This window comes from Prionailurus bengalensis, chromosome D1 (assembly GCF_016509475.1).
Source record: "Prionailurus bengalensis isolate Pbe53 chromosome D1, Fcat_Pben_1.1_paternal_pri, whole genome shotgun sequence".
NCBI classification, from domain to species: domain Eukaryota; kingdom Metazoa; phylum Chordata; class Mammalia; order Carnivora; family Felidae; genus Prionailurus; species Prionailurus bengalensis.
This window is the reverse complement of record NC_057346.1, coordinates 59721309-59740805: the sequence shown is the minus strand read 5'-3', so window position 1 is coordinate 59740805 and position 19497 is coordinate 59721309. Positions and strand designations below refer to the sequence as shown.

General features: G+C 41.9%; 1 protein-coding gene across 2 annotated transcripts in view; it reads right to left on the bottom strand.

The window, feature by feature from the left end:
- Nucleotides 1–19497, bottom strand: part of NUMA1 (nuclear mitotic apparatus protein 1) — a 72752-nt gene that overhangs the window by 49210 nt on the left and 4045 nt on the right. The window contains exon 1 of one of the 2 annotated variants that reach the window (XM_043580340.1): nucleotides 13651–13864. The exons of the other annotated variant lie outside the window; for it this stretch is intronic. The gene's annotated coding sequence lies outside the window, so the exon portion shown is untranslated. Of the gene's footprint in view, nucleotides 1–13650; nucleotides 13865–19497 lie in introns of those variants that run through there. 2 annotated transcript variants of the gene reach the window in all.

Sequence of the window (19497 nt, the reverse complement as noted above, 5' to 3'; positions counted from 1 at the left end):
TACTTCCCTCATGTAAATTCTCCCTAACCACCTAGTTCCTAGTTCCCAGTTCCATACCAGGTCAAGTTCCTACTATGCATAGCACCATAGTACTTTCCTTCACAGCACTCAGTTTCTAATTATGCCTTTTTGCATTTCATTAATTCCTTTCTCCTACCATCATATGTTCCATGAAATCACAGATGGTGTGCTTGCCACTGAATTCTTAGAACTCAGCACAATGCCTGGCACATAGAACATACTTGATAAGCATTTCTTAAATGAATGAAAGGTTTCAAAATATATTTTAAAAGTGAAGCCTCCAGACTCAATCTTCATATAGAACGCAAGATACAGAGGGATACCTGGGTGAGTTCAAGCCCCAAGTCAGACTCTGTGCTAACAGTCAGGGTCTGCTTGAAATTCTCTCTCTCTCTCTCTCTCAGCTCCTCCCTTGCTTCTGCTTGCTCTCTTTCTCTCTCGAAAATAAACTTAAAAAAAAAAAAAAAAAAACCCAAGATACAGATAAAAGTAGTTGGTTTGAAGTAAAGGATGTTTGGAGCCCTGTCCCCTTTGCTTCCACCTGGTTCCTGAGTCTGTTCTGTAATTCTTTTTTTTTCTTTTCGTTGTTCTGTAATTCTATTAAGCTTTGCACAATGCAGAGCAAAACCACTGCTTGTTCCAAGCAAGTAGGGATACATGTCTGAAGTAAAGCAGTGATTAAAAAAAAGAGGAAGCACGGGCACCTGGGTGGCTCAGTTGGTTAAGTGCCCGACTCTTGATTTCTGCTCAGGTCATGACCTTGCAGTTCGTGGAATGAGCCCCAAGTCGGGCTCTGTGCTGACAGTGTGGCACCTGCTTGGGATTCTCTCTCCCTCTCTCTCTGCCCCTCCCCCACCTGTGGGTGGTCTCTCTCACTCAAAATAATTTAAAAAATTAAAACTAAATAAAAATAAATTTTAGGGGCGCCTGGGTGGCGCAGTCGGTTAAGCGTCCGACTTCAGCCAGGTCACGATCTCGCGGTCCGTGAGTTCGAGCCCCGCGTCAGGCTCTGGGCTGATGGCTAAGAGCCTGGAGCCTGTTTCCGATTCTGGGTCTCCCTCTCTCTCTGCCCCTCCCCCGTTCATGCTCTGTCTCTCTCTGTCCCAAAAATAAATAAACGTTGAAAAAAAAAAATTTTTTTTTTAAAAAATAAATAAATTTTAAAAAAGCAACAGTTTGAGAACTACTTGACAGGCCCCGATAATCAACTGTAAGCAAAGCAAAGAAAAAGGAAAATTCTAGAAGCACCTCTGATTTCCTAGCTTGAATGAGCAGATCAGCATGTGTGCCAAAAACAAAAAGAATGCAAAAGCAGTAACTTCATTAATTGAGCACTAGTATCAACCCTATCAGGCAAGTGCTATTAATACTCTCTTTCAAGATGTTTCAAGATGTTTTTCTCTTTCAAGAAGTTTCAAGATGTTAAACAACCTGTCCAAGATCATGATGCTAACGAGTAGCAGAATTAAGATTCAAACCCAGGTCAGGCGCTTGGGTGGCTCAGTTGGTTAAGCCAACTGAGTCAGTTTGGTTCAGGGTTCAGGTCATGATCTCAGGGGCTGTAAGGTTGAGCCCCACACTGGGATCTCTGTTGTCAGCACAGAGCCCCCTTCAGATCCTGTCTACCTCTCTCTCTGTCCCTCCCCTTTTTGCACACACTCTCTCTCAAAAATAAATAAACTTAAAAAAAAAATTCAAACCCAGGTCTATTTCACTCCAAAGTTCATAATCTAAACCATCATGCTATCTGGCAGGTGACTTGAAAATTTGGATTTAGACATGAGGTATCTACTGGACATACGATTAGGAAAATACAGTAGCTGGTGAAAAATATGATTTGGGGCTAGAGATACAGATTTGGGTCACCTTTAGAACAGTGTGACATAATCAGAAGAGGGCTTGCTTATTAGGCCTGTAAAGAGGTAATGCATACATTTGCTACTGTAACGTATTAATCTTCTGCCAAAGTCTCTGCCTTGCACAGCTCTGGGGGCACCCACATTGACAGCAAGTGACAGACTGGGTGAAATTCCAAATCTCTGGGGATTCCTTTTAGACCCTTTATATTATTTTCATTTGAGGAAATTTTAACAGAAAGTCAAGGACCACACCAATATCAATTTAAAAGGAAGGCAATACAGGTGGTTAAGAGAATGGATTTTGTGATCAAACTTCTTCATTTTCTCTCCTTACATTAGGTTCACATCATCTCCTGCTTGGGATTCTACCTCCCTTACTAAAAAATGACTAGCATTTGTATACGGCTTTTTAACACTGACAGTGTGTCCCATCTATAAAGTATTTCACATGATCCTCACAACAGCTCTGCAAAGTAAACACCGTTTTCATTTTATCAAAGAGGAATGAAGTTCAGAACAGTACTTTGCCTAAGGTCACACAACTACAAAATAACAGGACCACAATGCAACTCTGATCTTCTGGCTCCAAACCTGAAGCTCTTTCCAGCAGATTCGACCCCAAGATAACCATGAGCCACACACCCACCTGTGAACCAACAGAGTGTCACCATCCCTATGTACACTTTCATTGCATTTAAGAAGAAAACAGATGGTAACTAGAAAGGGCTAATGGGATGCTGGTAATGTTTCTTAAAACAACACTAGTTACGTGTTCACTTTGTGAAAACTCATGAGCTACATTACTTTATGCATTTTTCTGTATGTATGTTACACTTTAATTAAAAAAACAACAGACAGGGGACACCTGGGTGGCTCAGTGGGTTGGGCGTCTGACTTCAGCTCAGGTCATGATCTCACAGCTGGTGGGTTTGAGCCCTGCGTCAGGCTCTGTGCTGACAGCCTGGAGCCTGCTTCAGATTCTGTATCCCCTTCCCCACTCACACTCTCTCAAAAAATAAATATTAAAAAAAATTTTTTTTTAAAACCATTAAGCAAAATTAAGACAGACTAATCAAAATCAGGAGCACTAAGTTGGATGCCTCAGGGCTACATATATATTTACCTGGCTTCTCAAGCAGCAGGTACGTGTAGGACATGTATCAGTTAAGTAAGGATGCACAAAATCCTTGCACACTCAAATAATATGTTCACTCACTTGTCCCTACCACCCATAATGTCTAGGTGATGTGATTCTGATGAGGTTAGGAGCAAGAGAAGCCCAGAAAGGGGCCAAGATTACAGTTAACGGAAAAAAAAAAAACAAAACTGGCATTGAAAAGTGGAACCATCAGGGGCACCTGGATGGCTGGCTCAGTTGGTTAAGCGTCCAACTTCGGCTCAGGTCATAATCTCTTGGTTCATGAATTCAAGCCCCAAGTCAGGCTCTGTGCTGATAGCTCAGAACTTGGAGCCTGCTTCAGACTCTGTGCCTCCCTCTCTTTCTCTCTGCCCCTCCCCTACTGTTTTCTCTCCCTCCCTCTCTCTCAAAAATAAACATTAAAAAAAATTTTTTTAAAAAGGAAAATGGAACTATACTATCAATAGTAAGATATCTCAATTTCAGAGAAAATGAAAATGTGAAAAAAATAGCCAACAATTGAAAGATGTCACCAATTATAAATGCATTCTAATTTCAGGGTGTTAAAATGTAAAAACAGCAGCAAAGCATTTAAAAATAAATAAAATACAGGGGTGCCTGGTGGCTTAGTCAGTTGAGTTGCCAACTCTTGATTTTGGCTCAGGTCATGATCGCACCATTGTGAGATCATGCCCTGCACTGGACTCCATGCCCAGTGTGGATTCCCTTAATTCTTTGTTGTTGTTTTATTTAAACTTCTGCTCTGCAAAGACACTTTTTTTTTTTTTTTAACGTTTATTTATTTTTGAGACAGAGAGAGACAGAGCATGAACGGGGGAGGGTCAGAGAGAGAGGGAGACACAGAATCTGAAACAGGCTCCAGGCTCTGAGCAGTCAACACAGAGCCTGACGTGGGGCTCAAACTCACAGACCGCGAGATCATGACCTGAGCCGAAGTCGGACGCCTAACCAACTGAGCCACCCAGGCGCCCCACAAAGACACTTTTTTAAAAAAAGTTTATTTATTTTGAGAGACAGAGAGAGAGAGAGAGAGAGAGAGAGAGAGAACAAGTGGTGCATGAAAGAGGGGTGGGGGGGCGGGGCAGGGGGCAGTGGATCCAAAGCAGGCTCCATACTGACAGCAGAGAGCCCTATGTGAGGCTCAAACCCGCAAACTGTGAGATCATGACCTGAGCCAAAGTCAGACAACCAACTGAGCCACCCAAGTGCCCAGATTCTCTTAAGAATTCTTAAGAGATGCTCCCTCTTCTCTGCTTCTTTTATTTCTGTTTTTAAAAAAAAAATTTTTTTAATGCTTATTTATTTTTGAGACAGAGAAAGAAAGAGCACAAGCAGGAGAGGGGCAGAGAGAGAGAGGGAGACACAGAATCCGAAGCAGGCTCCAGGCTCTGACCTGAGCTGACGTCGTAGGCTTAACTGACTGAGCCACCCAGGCGCCCCTATTTCTGCTCAAGATTCTTTCTCTCTCTCTCCCTCTGCCCTTCTCCCCACTTGTGCTCTCTCAAAAAGCAAAACAAAACAAAAAAAACCAAAACCCACAAATCCATAATCTCTCAGCCCCTTTTTGTTCCCCTCCAGGCCCTCCCATAAGAAATGTTAACAGATTTTTCCATGCCCTGAAACACATAAGCACAAATATATTTTTATATTTAAGAGGATTTTTTTATTTTTCTCTATTTTTAAAAAACTAGGTTTATACTTTAACATTGCTCTGCAACTTGTTTTTCTCACTTAATAATTTATCATGAACATCCCCCCACCCATGTCAATAAATAAAATTTCAACTCACACTTTCAAAAAGCTGTATAATAACAGTCCGTATAAAGGATATAACATAACATGTTCACATATTTTTCAATTGATAGACATGACTATTTTCAATCTGTTACCATGTTAAACAATGCCATAATGCATATCCTTGTACATATTTCTTTCTAAATTCTTTAAAAATATTCTTTAATTCTTTACATTCTTTTACAAAAAGAAAAATTTTTCTATCCCCACTTCCTTGTTGTCCAATGTTTTGATTGCTTCCTTTCCTATCATCATCCCTGCCTTACTTGCTCATAGAATTTTCCTCAGGGCCCAGTGTGATAAAGGAAGGCAAAGCAACTTGGAGAATGTCAAGACATGACATGTGATACTTACTGTTGGTAAATTAGAATTGGCCTGTCTTGGCCGCCTCTCCCAGCCACCTGCACATTCTGCCCCCCCCACCCCCATACATGTGCTCCTTGTTCTAGTCTCAGCAGCTGCTTCCCACTCAACTGACGTGGCAGAGCTGGGAAATTAGTCCTAGTCTGTCACACTCCTGACCCTGGCCAGTGGAGATAGGCCCACCAGCTATTCAAACAAGTAGGAAGGAGAAAGAACACATTATCGACTATGAAATATTGTAATACGGAAGTATACGGAGTAAAATGTAAAACTCCCCATTCACCAAACCTTAACCCACATTTACCAATGGCACTTCCCTCCTTGGAGTGACCACTGTTACAAATCTGTTGTAACCTTTCAGACTTTTCTGTACACGTGTGTATGTATAAAGACATATGTGTATATGTACATGTACATATATGTAAATAAAAAAACAAAGAGTGTGAATGTGTTTGATCTACATACCTGTGATCATACTGTTATAATTTGTTCTGCAACTTTCCTTTTTCAATTAAAAATCTGACATGTTTCCATTTTAATATATAATGGACTCCTCATACTTTTTCATGTTTACTTCTGAGAGAGAGAGAGAGAGAGAGCGCGCATGCGCAAGTGTGAGAGGGGCAGAGAGAGAGGGAGACACAGAATCCGAAGCAGGATCCAAGCTGTGAGCTGTCATCACAGAGCCCTACATGGGGCTCGAACCCACAATCTGGAAGATTGTGACCTGAGGCAAAGTCAGATGCTCGACTGAGCCACCCAGGTGCCCCTATTTCCTCACACCTTTAAAAGCTTGAGAAAAATGCTACAGTTTTTGGATGGCTAGGCCTTCTTATATATTTCCCACTACCCAAAGGTCAACAAACTATGATCTGCAGAGGTAAGTAGAGCAGACCCTTGAACAATGTAAAGGTTGGGGCACCAAACCACTCCACCCCCACCACCCCACCCCCACCACCCCATGCGGTTGAAAAATCCACGTATAACTTCTGACATCCCAAAAACTTAACTACTAATAGCCTACTGTTGACTGGAAGCCTTACTAATAACATAAACAAATGATTAACACGTATCTTTCAAGTTGTAAGTATTAATACTGTAATCGAACAATAAAGCTAGAAAAAAGAAAACGTTACTGAGAAAAATCATAAGGGAGAGATAATACATTTACAGTACTGTACCGTATTTATTGAAAAAATCCACATAAAAGGGGACCCATGCAATTCAAACCCATGTTTTTCAAGGGTCAACTGTAGTTGCAACTACACAGCCTGCAAAGCCTGAAATATTTACTACCTGGGCCTAAATAAAATAATTCACATTTAACATCTAAAGAGCAGTTTCTTAATGGATTTAATTCTTATCCAACTGACCAGAGTATGGCTATGTTAGACTGATTTTAAATGAAATTTATATGCAAAAATAGGTCTGGTATGTAATATTGAAGAAACAAGTCTAAAACACTCAAAGGACACGTGGGTGGCTCAGTCAGTTGAGTATCCGAGTCTTGATTTCAGCTCAGGTCATGATCCTAGGGTTGTGGGATCGAGCCCCGCCCTGGCCTCTGCGCTGAACCTGGAGCCTGCTTGAGGTTCTCTCTCCCTCTGCCCCTCTTCCCAGCTCACATGTGCCCTCTAAAATTAAAAATATACATATATTAAAAAATAAAACAGAACGCTCAAATGAGGTCAAAAGACATCCCCCTACTTCTGGGTTGAGTATGACTCTAATGAGTTTCCAATGTGCTATTCTTCATCTTCTTTTTCTCTTTGATTTCAACTAATGGGAAACAGACCGGGTTCCTAATGTCCTTCAGTGATCCTGATGAGCAATGCAGCTCTCACTCACACACTACAATAATAGTATGAAATTAAAGTAAGCTCCCTCATCTCTGCTGAATATCCCCAACAAAGTCCCTCCAACACAACACGACACAGGTGTCTGTCCTTCTCTTTTGCTTGCAGAAGATTCACTATGAAGCAGCTAAGCATTTCTAGAATGTCTAGCCAACTGTTAAGAGCTAGGGTCATGACCTTTGTGGGAAAGGAAGACCAATTCTCTCCTTCAGAGTCTACCCTTCTGAAGATCTGAGGCATGAAATTAAAGCATTTCTATGAGAAATTTTAGGTCATCCAATTTCTGTAGTACAGAAGGGGAAGGTGCTATCACCCCAATTTTATAAATGGAGAATTAAGAGTAACTTGTCTCCTTTTCCATTTCTAGAAGTCACGTCAGCAAATAGGGCTTCATAACAGTGACCACCCCCCAACACACACACATGCTTTCTCCTTCCATCCTCTCCCAAATTTTGGTTTTATATAATAATGGCAAAGAAATTATCATACCCTTCAGGGAAGTTAACTTAACCTAGTACTTTGAGTGGAAAATTATCAAAGAAAGAATATTATATTTTCCTCATGCAAGTGAGCTTTAAGTGATTCTCTAGAAAGGAATTTGGCAATATATGTTAAAAGCCTAAAAGATGTTCATATTCAGGGGAACCTGGGTGGCTCAGTTGCTTGAGCATCAGACTCTTGGTTTTGGCTCAGATCATGATCTCACAGTTTGTGGGTTCAAGCACTGGCCCTGCAGAGCCTGCTTGGGATTCTCTCCCCCTCTCTCTCTCCCTCCCTCCCTCCCTCTCTCTCTCTCTGCCCCTCCCCAGCTCACACTGCCTCTCTCAAGATAAATGCTTAAAAATTTTATTTAAAAAAAGTATTACAATACTGTTTAAAATAGAAAAAACTGAAAGCACTATACAAATCCTGTATGATAGACAGACTACTATACAGTCATTAGGAATATTTATAGTTTCAGCCGCATTTTAAATTCATATGAATTTACACAATGAAAATAATGGTAACTGGGAAAAAAGCAGAATACAAAATTATAGGTAGTATATGACACTGGACTATGCAAAACAGAAATATGCATAGGTACAAAACATTGAAAGGAAATACTAAATAAAACTATACATTAGGTTTCTTCTTTATACTTACCTGTATTTTTCCTGTTTCCTATAATGAATATACACTACTTTTCAATCAGATTCAATAAATGTTTTTGGTTTCTGCTGTAGAATCAAAAGCTCAGGATTAGCAGAAGTAAGGAACTCCCCTCCCCCCAAAACAACAACAACAACAACAACAACAACAACGAAGTAAGCAACTCACTAGTAGGAAGACTGCATAATGTACATGCCTAAGAAAACCATCTGGGGGTGTGGAGAAGCTCAGTCTAAAGGCACACTGCTGGGATGCCTGCGGGGCTCAGTAGGTTAAGTGTCTATTGATTTTGGCTCAGGTCATGATCTCACGGTGCATGGGATTGAGCCCCATGTCAGGCTCTGCACTGACAGCATGGAGCATGCTTGGGATCCTCTCTCCCTCTCTCTCTCTGCCCCTCCCCTGCTCGTTCACGCTCTCTCTAAAAATAAATAAATACACTTTAAAAAATAAATAAAGGTACATTGCTTACCATTTCCTGCCTTCTTGCTTCTGGAGCTGCCTTAGTAAATGTAACTGGGAAATCGAGTAATATTGAGATGCCTACAAACCTTATTTATACTCTAGACCCAGAACCATCACCTTCTCAACCCTAAGATCTAAGACCTTACACTTAAAGAAAACAGACCAAGACCTAAATAACATGGATTGGATTGTGTTCTTCCTCACATCATAAACATTCAGGGGGTGACTGCCTGGCTCAGTTGGAACAGCATGTGACTCCTGATCGTGGGGTCATGACATTGAGCCCCACATTGGATATAGAGACTACTAAAAATAATTAATTAAAATGTCTTCTATCTCAAGAACACATTTCCCAAACATGCCAGGCATTTTCCAAGCTCTGTGCCTTTGCCCATGTGTAACCTCCTTCAAAATGCTTTCTTCCAAACCTACTGAAGTCCAAGTTCATCTTTTATAAGCTGGTTCAAATGCCTTCTCTCTTCAGATGCTCTCCTTGTTCCCCCAATTCAAAAACAACTGTTCTTTCCTCCATATATCCCAATATTTCTTGTTCTTCTGCACATTTTATTCCATTCCTCTTTGGGTCTACACTAGCTGCAAATATGTTTCACTTGACTAAGTTTCTAGAGAGCAGACAGCCTACTGGCCCTAATCTAATGGATTCTTTCAGTGAAGCAGGCCAGTGAAGCCAAACTGTCAAAGAGGACAATCTCTCCAATTTAAAGTCACATACCTTGCGTGAGTGAACAGCCAAAAATGTCATGGGCCTGCCACTTTAAGGGGACTGGCAAGCTGACTGTGTTTACACAATCTTAATTAAAACTAAAGGGCACTAAAGGAAAGAAGAGAAATAGGGAGATTAAGAAGTGTGGATTCTTCAGGTCACCTCCTCCTCTGTTTAGAGCCCAAATCTCCCAGCCTAGTGCCTAGTGAGCTCACCAAACAGCCTATTCTCTCCTTGGGGTCTCTATAGGATGTAAGTGTCAAAAAGCAACTGATTAGGGCACTTTCTGTCCAGCAAATGGCTCTACTCTTGGCCATTCAACTCTAATTGTGGTTACCTGGGGCTTCTTCTCTAAATGAATCCCATTGCACCAATCATTAAGAGAATCCCTTTAAAGACAGGCTTGAAATTAACCACAGCAGGGAACAAAGTCTCTAAATCTCCTAAATCACGACATCCACACTGTCCATTTTGATGAAATTCACCCCCACCTCTTTCAAACAATAGGTCCTACCAGGCAATGACTTCTCCCAGACCAGCGTGTCCTGTGATTGTTTTTCAGGAGAAAGCTCCTAGTGCCTGCTTCCCATTAAACAGCTACTTGATGTTTGATCACTCAGCTATGACTGCAGGTAGAGAGTAAAATCACTGTAACTTAGGGGCTAAAAAGGAATTCCACTCCTACCCCTAATCCAAAAGTCAAGCAACTTAGAACAAGTAGATACTTTCCCAGCTCAAATTTCCTTAGGCTTACCTGTTTTCAGATCTAGAACTCTTAGCGTGTATATTTTTCAATATCAAAATGAGGAAAACAAGGCCTAGAGTAAAAAAGAATTACAGGGGCACCTGGGTGGCTCAGTCAGTTGAGTGTTCGACTTCGGCTCAGGTCACAATCTCACGGTTCCATGAGTTTGAGCCGTGCACTGGGCTCTCTGCTATCAGCACAGAGACCGCTTTGGATTCTCTGTTCCCTCTCTCTCTGTCCCTCCCCCACCTGTTCTCTCTGTCTCTCTGTCTCTCTCTCTTTCAAAATAAAAAAGTATAGGGGTGCCTGGGTGACATAGTCGGTTGAACATCTGCCTTTGGCTCAGGTCATGATCTCACGGTTCATGGGTTTGAGTCCCACATCGGGCTCCGTGCTGACAGCTCAAAGCCTGGAGCCTGCTTCCAATTCTGTGTCTCCCTCTCTGCCCCTCTCCCACTCACGCCCAGTCTCTGTCTCTCAAAAATGAAAACATTAAAAAAAATTTTTTTAATAAAAAATTAAAAAAATAAAAACATATACATACATTAAAAAGAAAGAGAATTGCAAATGATCATACAGCGACAGAATGTTTTGTTGACCCCGCTGCCTAACACCTTAATTTACTGACTGGTTATCAACAAAACCACCAACAAGATTCCAGGCCTTCAATCAATCAGCCTAATTGAAATCAGTTCAAGATAGGCTGCTTTCCCTCTTCCCATCCCCCTGCCTATCCTCACCCTTTCTCAAACCCAAATGCTGACCAAAAAAATAAAAAATAAAGATCAATGGAGTAGCCTGATCTATCATTTTCCTAGAAAAATACTATCTGCTTCCACTCTACCACACCACCTGATGGATTCTGACATACTGGTGAGCAGAGGGTGCTACAGTCTGAAGAACTTGTGACTGATTCTGGAGATGGGACTGCAATGGCTCCTCAGCTACAGTGTCCTACAGCGGCATGTTCCAATCCTTTCTGGCCCCCAATACATTTGTGATTTGGGAGAATTACACGAGAAAGGCTAATTTTCTCACACTATCTAGTCACCTTGACCTAGAAGCAAGCATATATGCACAGTGAGTATAAAGGAAGTGACAGGGACACCTGGGTGGCTCAGTCGGTTAAGTGTCTGACTCTTGATTTCGGCTCAGGACATGATCTCGCAGTTGTGAGCTCAAGCCCCGCATCAGGCTCTGCACTGACAGCATGGAGCCTGTTTGGGATTCTTTCTCTCTCTCTCTCTCTCTGCCCCTCCTGTGCTTGAGCTCACTTTCTCTCTCTCTCTCAAAAATAAATGATTAAAACTTAAAAAAAAAAAAAAAAGAAAGAAAGGGCGCCTAGGTGGCTCAGTCAGTTAAGTGTCTCACTTTAGCTCAGGTCATGATCTTGCATTTTTGAGTTTGAGCCCCACATTGGGCTCTGTGCTTCAGCTCAGAGTCTGGAGCCTGCTTCAGATTCTGTGTCTCCCTCTCTCCGTCTGGCCCTCTCAAGAGTAAACATTTAAAAAAATTTTTTTTTCATTAAAAAAAAAAAAAAGCGACAGGGCACCTGTGTGGCTCAGTGGGTTAAGCACCTAACTCTTAATTTCTGCTCAGGTCATGATCTCAGGGCTCGTAAGTTCAAGCCCCACATCAGGCTCCGCTCTAACAACACAGAGCTTGCTTGGGATTCTTTCTCTTCCCCTCTCTCTACCCCTCCCTGGCTCAAGCTCGCACTCTCAAAATAAATAAATAAATAAAAATTAACAAAAATAAAAAAAAAATTAAGTGACACCTTTTTAAACAAAATTTCCAATCTTATTAAATCAAATGAAAACTGCAGTCAAAATAGTCTCTGTAGGAAGTTATTTACTTATTCTAACAATATAATCATTGCTCAAAATATATATGAAACACTCTTTTGGAAACTGACTTTAAAGTCTACTCTGTGAGACACACAAAAATTAAATCTTACTGTTTTGCAGTCACACCTCATTTTTCACCAAAAAATGTACTGCCTTGCTTGACTCTTTGGCTTATAGTATCTTTTGGCTGTGAACCCACCAAGCAAGGTTCAGTGAAGATTTGCTACTTCTGAGGACATTCAAAAGATTGGCTTAGAAGCCAAAAATATTCTGAGCATTGGCAGCATCACCAGAATAAATATAAAGTCTGAGAACACAATTACTTTGAAGAGGACAAACTTACAAATACTGTTAAGTGTCCTACAACTACAACAAAGAAGATATGTGCAATATATGTCACGTGTTAAGCTATTACATTACTTTACTGTTTATTTTTTTAGGTTATTTATTTTGAGAGAGACAGAGACAGCGTGAGTGGGGGAGGGGCAGAGAATGCGGGAGAGAGAATCCCAAGCAGGCTCTGCACTGCCAGCACAGAGCTCAGTGCGTGGCTCAAACTCATGAAATCGTGAGATCATGACCTGAACCTAAACCAAGAGTCGGATGCTTAACCGACAGAGCCACCCAGGTGTCCCTACTGTTTATTTATTTTTGAGAGAGAGCGCACGCATGTGCACAAATGGGGGGGGGGGGGGCAGAGAGAGCGAGAGACAGAATCCTAAACAGACTCCAGGCTCTGAGCAGTCAGCACAGAGCCCAACACGGGGCTTGAACCCACAAACCACGAGATCATGACCTGAGCTGAAGTCAGATGCTTAACCAACTATGCCACCTAGGCGACCCTATGTTACTTTACAATCACACATTACGTAGTCATAAATTTTGGCCCTAGAAGAAATCTTCCGTATCATATAATCCAAACTGTTTATGTTTACATATGAAAAAACTTCAGTCCAGAGGTTACGTAATTTGTCCCTGGTCACACACCTGGTCAGCAACAGTCAGGACTAGCAACCCAGTCACTCTGACTTCTAGCATAATCCACAAACATATCCTAATCCATATTCCTCCCATTTCCGTGTTCCTCACTGCTGTCTTTCAAAGGGAAAGGAAATAACTTGAGACACTAAAGCACACCAGAATGGTTCTGAAACTCAGTAGCTGAGAAAGATCAGCTTAACACCAGTTATCTCTCTATAATCGCCCCTACAGGCATAAGTCATTGTTTAGTATGTAGTTCACAAGAGTTCTGGATAAAGGGAAACCTATGATCACTTCCCCCCAAAGCAAGAATATATGTTTATTAAACCTCTCTCCCTGGGTGGCTCAGTAGGTTGAGCATCCGACTTCAGCTCAGGTCATGATCTCAAGGTTAGTGAGTCTGAGCCCCACATCGGGCTCCCTGGTGTCAGCCTGTCAGTGCAGAGCCCGCTTCAGATCCTCCATTCCCCTCTTTGCCCCTCCTCCACTTGCGCTCTCCCCAAAATACTTAAACAAACAAACAAAAAACTCTCTTCCTACCTCCTGCAGTAACCCATGTGCTTCAAGTAATTGAAAGGTCACTATGAAGAACATGAATCAGAGAAAAAGAAAATAATAAAGCTTCTGTTCAGGAAAAGGCTGATCTACGAAAAAGCAGAGAAAGGACAGAAACCATCTTGAACTTACCTCCTGGTGGACAGCTTCCCCAGGCCTGGACAAGATCCCTGGCAGACTGGCTTAGAATTAGCCTCTACCCAGGGAAGGGGCAAAGGGGCAGGAATGCTTGTTCATTCTCCCATCCCACCCACTGTTGGTCAGCTCAGCTTCATATCATCTTGGGCAGCCCCAGCATTCTGTAGATCAGACAGCAAACGGAAGGGAAGCCACGCAGCCTAGGTCAATGGGGTGAGTCAGTGGCAGAGCAGGAAGAGTCACTGGGGCAGAAATTCTGGCCTCCTGTGGCAAGATTGCCAAACCACACCACACCCCTACCCCCACCCCCACGCCTTGGTCAGCACTGGGAAGGCCCTATTAGGATTCTGGTCTCCAAACCAAGAGAAGTCGTTCCTCAGGAGGCTCCATATCACTAATTTCCAAGTGTGTTTCTCCTCAAAAACCTTCCATGGCTTTCTTCTGTCTAAAGCATTATATCTAAATTATTTGGCTTCATTTTCAAAGCCCTCCATTATATGGCCTCAAGTCATTTATTCAACCTTACTTCCCACTATTCCACAGCATACACTCTGAACTAATCAAGCCAGTCTTCCCACTTCTCTCTGCATAAGACTCTATTTCTCATTCCCATGCCTTGAGTTATCCAGCAGTGGTAAATTCAAATACCTGAGTCAGGCAGGTAAAAGAAATGGATTCTCCAGTGGAGCATATGGCAGAACTATGGAGTGTTGTCCCCACCTAAAGGCATTCAAATATTTTATTATTTTTTTAATTATTTTATTTTTTTAATGTTTATTTATTTTTGAGAGAGACTGAGAAAGAGGGAGGGGCAGAGAAAGAGGAAGACAGAAGATGTGTGGGCTCTGTGCGGGCAGTAGAGAGCCCAATGAGGGGCTCGAACTCACGAACTGGGAGATCATGACCTCAGCCAAAGCTGGATGCTTAACCTACCGAGCCACCCAGGCGCCCCAAGGCATTCAAATATTTTGATTCAAGTATTTATGCAGTTCTTCACTTTGAGCATCACAATAACTTATTAAATAGTTATTAATAGTCTTTCTAACTTGCAAGTGAACTTTTCCAAGGTTAGGCAGCTGGCAAAATCCTGGGCATCACCTCTGAAGCCAAAGCAAGAGCTCTAAACGCTTCCCAGTAGTACAAACACCATAGAAGATACAGCACTCTAAATCTGAAGAGGAAATTCATTTTTCATGATATACATGCAACTTTATTAGTAGGATGGAGGGGCGCCTGGGTGGCTCAGTCAGTTGGGCGTCCAACTTTGGCTCAGGTCATGATCTCACGGTTTATGAGTTCAAGCCCCACATCGGGCTCTGTGCTGACAGCTCAGAGCCTGGAGCCTGCTTCGGATTCTGTGTCTCCTTCTCTCTCTGCCCCTCCCAACTTGTGCTCTGTGTCTCTGTCTCTCAAAAAATAGATAAATGTAAAAAACAATTTTTTTTTAAAATAGTGGGATGTAAAACCCAAAGAGCAGCTTATCTAACCATATACTCCAACTATCTCAAATTCTATTCATGTTCCTGCCAAAGTCTCTCCTAGTTATTCCAGGCCCTACTGAGTTCCCTCTTCTCTCAATTCCTATAGAGCTTACAGACTAGACAACACAGTCGAGTGCTAAATTATATACAGTCATGCAAAACTGAATAGTGAGTCCATGTGTTTTCTAGCTTCACTAATCAAACTACTGTATTAATCTATCTAGTTCCACTAAAAATGTTTAACCTGAATCTAATGAAGAGGAGATAATCATACAAATCCAAATTAAGAAATATTCTAGGGGTGCCCAGGTGGCTCAGTTGGTTAAGCATCCAAATCTTGGTTTTGACTCAGGTCACAATCTCACAATTCGTGAGATAGAGCCCCATGTCGGGGTCCACACTGACAGCATGGAGCCTGCTTGGGATTCTCTCTCTCCCTCTCACTCTCTGTCCCTCCCCCCAATCACACTCTCTCTCAAAATAAATAAATACACTTAAAAAAATTCTGCAAAAATCTACCTAACCTCTCAAAGAATGTCAATGTTGCGACAGATAAAAAAGCATTCAAGATTGAGAGATTAGGGAATTGCTCAAGGGGCGTGACAAAATTATCACAACTAAATGCATGAATGACCCTTCACTGAAGGCTGATTTGAAAAAAAAATCTATAAAAGACATTACTGGGAAAATGTGAGATGTCTGAACAAGTATTATACACTGGATGTACTGAATCAATCCTAAATTTCCTGAGACCTAGCTGTATTGTTATTATATAGGCAGATACTCTTGTTTTTAGAAAACACTGCTGAATTATATTTAGGATGAAGTAACATGATGTTTGCATCTAATAGTCCAAAGGTTCAGAATATGAAGAACGGAGAGCAAATGCAGCAAAATGTTAACAACTGGCAAATGTAGGCAAAGAGTTTGTTATATTTTTCTTATAAAGTATCGATAGATTTGAACACACACAAGAGTATATAAATATTTATGATTCCTATAAAGAATCTACAGGTTTGAACAGTTGGTGAGGAGGGAAATCCTGTATTGTACATTTCTTTATATACTCAGCTCTCTGAGAGAGAAAACAGGCACTCATTGTTTATTTGCTCACTGCCTAAGGAAACTGGGCTTTGGAGGTCAGCAACCAGACAGAGTCCACTTTGCAGCAATTCATGAGGGGTACAGTAGCTTAGGAGTTTGCTACTCCTAAGGAACAAGAGGTTTCCCTCAAACTCACACCATCACACCACATGGAAGATAGAAAAGTAGGTAATCGGGGCACCTGGGTGGCTCAGTCGGTTAAGTGGCCGACTTCAGCTCAGGTCATGATCTCGCGGTCTGTGAGTTTGAGCCCCGCGTCAGGCTCTGTGCTGACAGTTCAGAGCCTGGAGCCTGTTTCGGATTCTGTGTGTCTCTCTCTCTCTGACCCTCTCCTGCTCATGCTCTGTCTCTCTCTGTCTCAAAAATAAATAAATGTTTAAAAAAAAAAAAGAAAAGTAGGTAATCAAAGCTATTGTTATCTCGCCCCTCACTGAAGCCATCCAGAAGTGAGACACTTGACAAATGCCCACTTACAGGGCAAAACAGTTGCTACCCACACGAAGGACCAAGATCCAGGGTCACATTGCATCCACCTTGTCATCGGGTACCAAAAACTTGATAGCCTGCAAAAGAAGTATGTTTGACCAGTCACAGGAAAGCACTCAAGTGGTCAAATAAATAAGCCTGAAATATACAGTCTTTACTCCTCACCATATAAAACCTGTCCTCAATTGCAATAAGGCAGAAGAAATCTGCCAGGCTCAATCACTGGCATTTCCCGCACTGGCTTCAAAGAAATCAGCCCTTAAATAGGACAGAAAAGGGCAGCTGACACAGCTGTCTACTGAGGCCTCAACCCAGGAGCATGCTGTGCAATATGCCCTCTTCCCCTTCTACAGCCACCAGATCATTTTACTTCTGCCAAGTGGTCCCTTATTAGGATGACTGATTGCCCAATGGCCAACCCTTAACCTTGATTCTCTCCTCCCCTCACTGACAGCCAAGATATCATTCCAGATAGCTCCTCCTCCAATTTAGCAGAAAGAACAGCCAAAACTATTCCCCCTCAAACCTCCGTCAACTGAAGTAAGACCTATAGTAGTATTACACACAGCTTATTTCTCAAACCTACCATTTTTAGCGTTTTTACCAAAGACAGAATGAAAACATATAAAGCCCGCTTGTCAAGCTTTGGCATTATAAACTATGAAGGAGAGAAAATACAATGCTTTTAGATGTGATCTGGCAAAAAAGCTCTCAACAGTTCTTATGCTACCAAAAGTAACAAGATACAATTTAACATGATTAAATATGAAGGTTTGCATTCACTAAACTAATACAAGATGGCAGAGACTTGGTACAGCAGTTTATATTAAAAAGGCTGCCTTTGGGCCCTTGGGGTAGGGGAGGGAGCAGGCTGCATATGGTGGGAAGCAGAAGAGAGGATGTCACACTCTCAGTGAACCATGAATGTAACACAGCTGCCCAAAACACCAGCGCAGGCTTGGGTTGTGTTAGAAGACAACTCTGTGCCCCACTTTTAAAAAGCAAAGTCAGAGTCCACGCAGCTAAAGAATGAAACAACTGTGGTGAAAAGTCTAAAAGTTATGTATCGTAGCAAATGTGAGGGAAGAACTACAGATGTTTAGTGAGGGAGAACACGAAAATGTGTTCAAATATATGCACACTTGTCATGCAGGTGAAGAGAAAAATGTATGTGTTCTGCAGGAAGACAAAACCAGAACTAGTGAGTAGAAATTACAGAAAGATAGAGTTCGGTTTGACATAGGGAAAAACTTTCAGCATAGTAAGAAAGTTAAGAATGTGGGTTATGGAACCCAGAATGCTTGGATTAGAACACCAACTCCACTTACACTGTATGGCTTTGAATAGACTACTTAATTTATTTGTGTCTCAGTTTCCTTGCCTGTTAAAGGGAATAGTAATAATGACAGCATTTACCTCATAGAACTTTGGGAAGCAGTTCACGTAAAGCACTTAGAACAGAGCCTGCTCACAGTATATCCTGAAGAAAAAAACAATGTTAACTATTGCTATGACTGTTGATATAATAAATGAGATAACCTGAGAATCTTCCCACTAAATACACCTGGAAATGCTTAGAAAAATATAATAAACATCCTTTTAGAGTATGCCAATTAAGTTACTATCTCTCAGCTCCACGCCTACCCTGTTACACTCTGCTCTGTGACACTGGGGCTTGGACTCTGCCAACCCTATCACACCTTTGCCAGCTGGCTCCCTGTTACGCTCTGTAGGAGGTGCTAAAGGGAAAATGGAAGGCAAGAACTTCCTCCTTCGTATGGCCTGCTGTTTCTTGACAACGGCAGTTGGTTCCTTCCCACTTCTTACTAAACTCCCAGAACCAGCCTCAATGCGCCCCCCTCAGAGGCACCAGCACCAGCTGGGCAGAACTCAACCAAACCTGGCTCCTCCAGGCCCTTCCTGCAAACACCTGAGAAACCAGCAGCACCAGGAGACGCCCTCTCCTCAGAGAATCAGGGCGTAGTTCCTCCAGATCCCTTCAGACTTACAGGATCTGAGAACTCCAGCCTTTCTTCCCTTTGTTTTTCGGCCCTAGATGAAGTAGCTGCTTAATGCAGTTATTACATCAAAGATACCCTTTTTGCTTGTCCAGCCCTCCAGCAAGGCTTTAAACTAATTCCCTTTACTGAGTTCACTTTTAAAATAGCTATGTGTGGTTTCTATTTTCCTGACTGGATCCTGATACATAGGTAAACTGAGCTCACAAGAAAGTAAGGAAGTCCCAGGAAAAGCGACCTGACAGCATAGCTATCCTAGCAGTGTAAAGAATTTATAACCACCTCTTTGTCCAGGAGACAGATTCTGAGCCTACAAAGAGCAGCTGAGATCCCTATACAAAGGCTAAGACATTCAATAAAGACAGACCAGGGGAAAAAAATCTGTCCACAGGGAAATAAGGAAGATTGTCTTGCTCACCTAGTGAAGTGGGAAGAAAAAACCCTCCTAGGAATTCAAAACCATAGTCGTTTTGCGGCCTAAGCTCATGGCCTGAAAATCTACAAGTAGAGAAAAATTACATACATTTTGGTCCCAGATTGGGACTAGCCATGAGTGCCCAACAGAAGCAACCACAAAGTTGCTCCAGAAGATATATGAATGGCCAATAAATATGTGAAAAGATGTTCAACATCATCAGTCATTAGGAAAATGCAAATTAAAACCACAGTGAGATACTACTACACCTCCATCAGAATGGCTAAAATTAAAAAGGCCGACCATACCAGGGTGCCTGAATGGCTCAGTCAGTTAA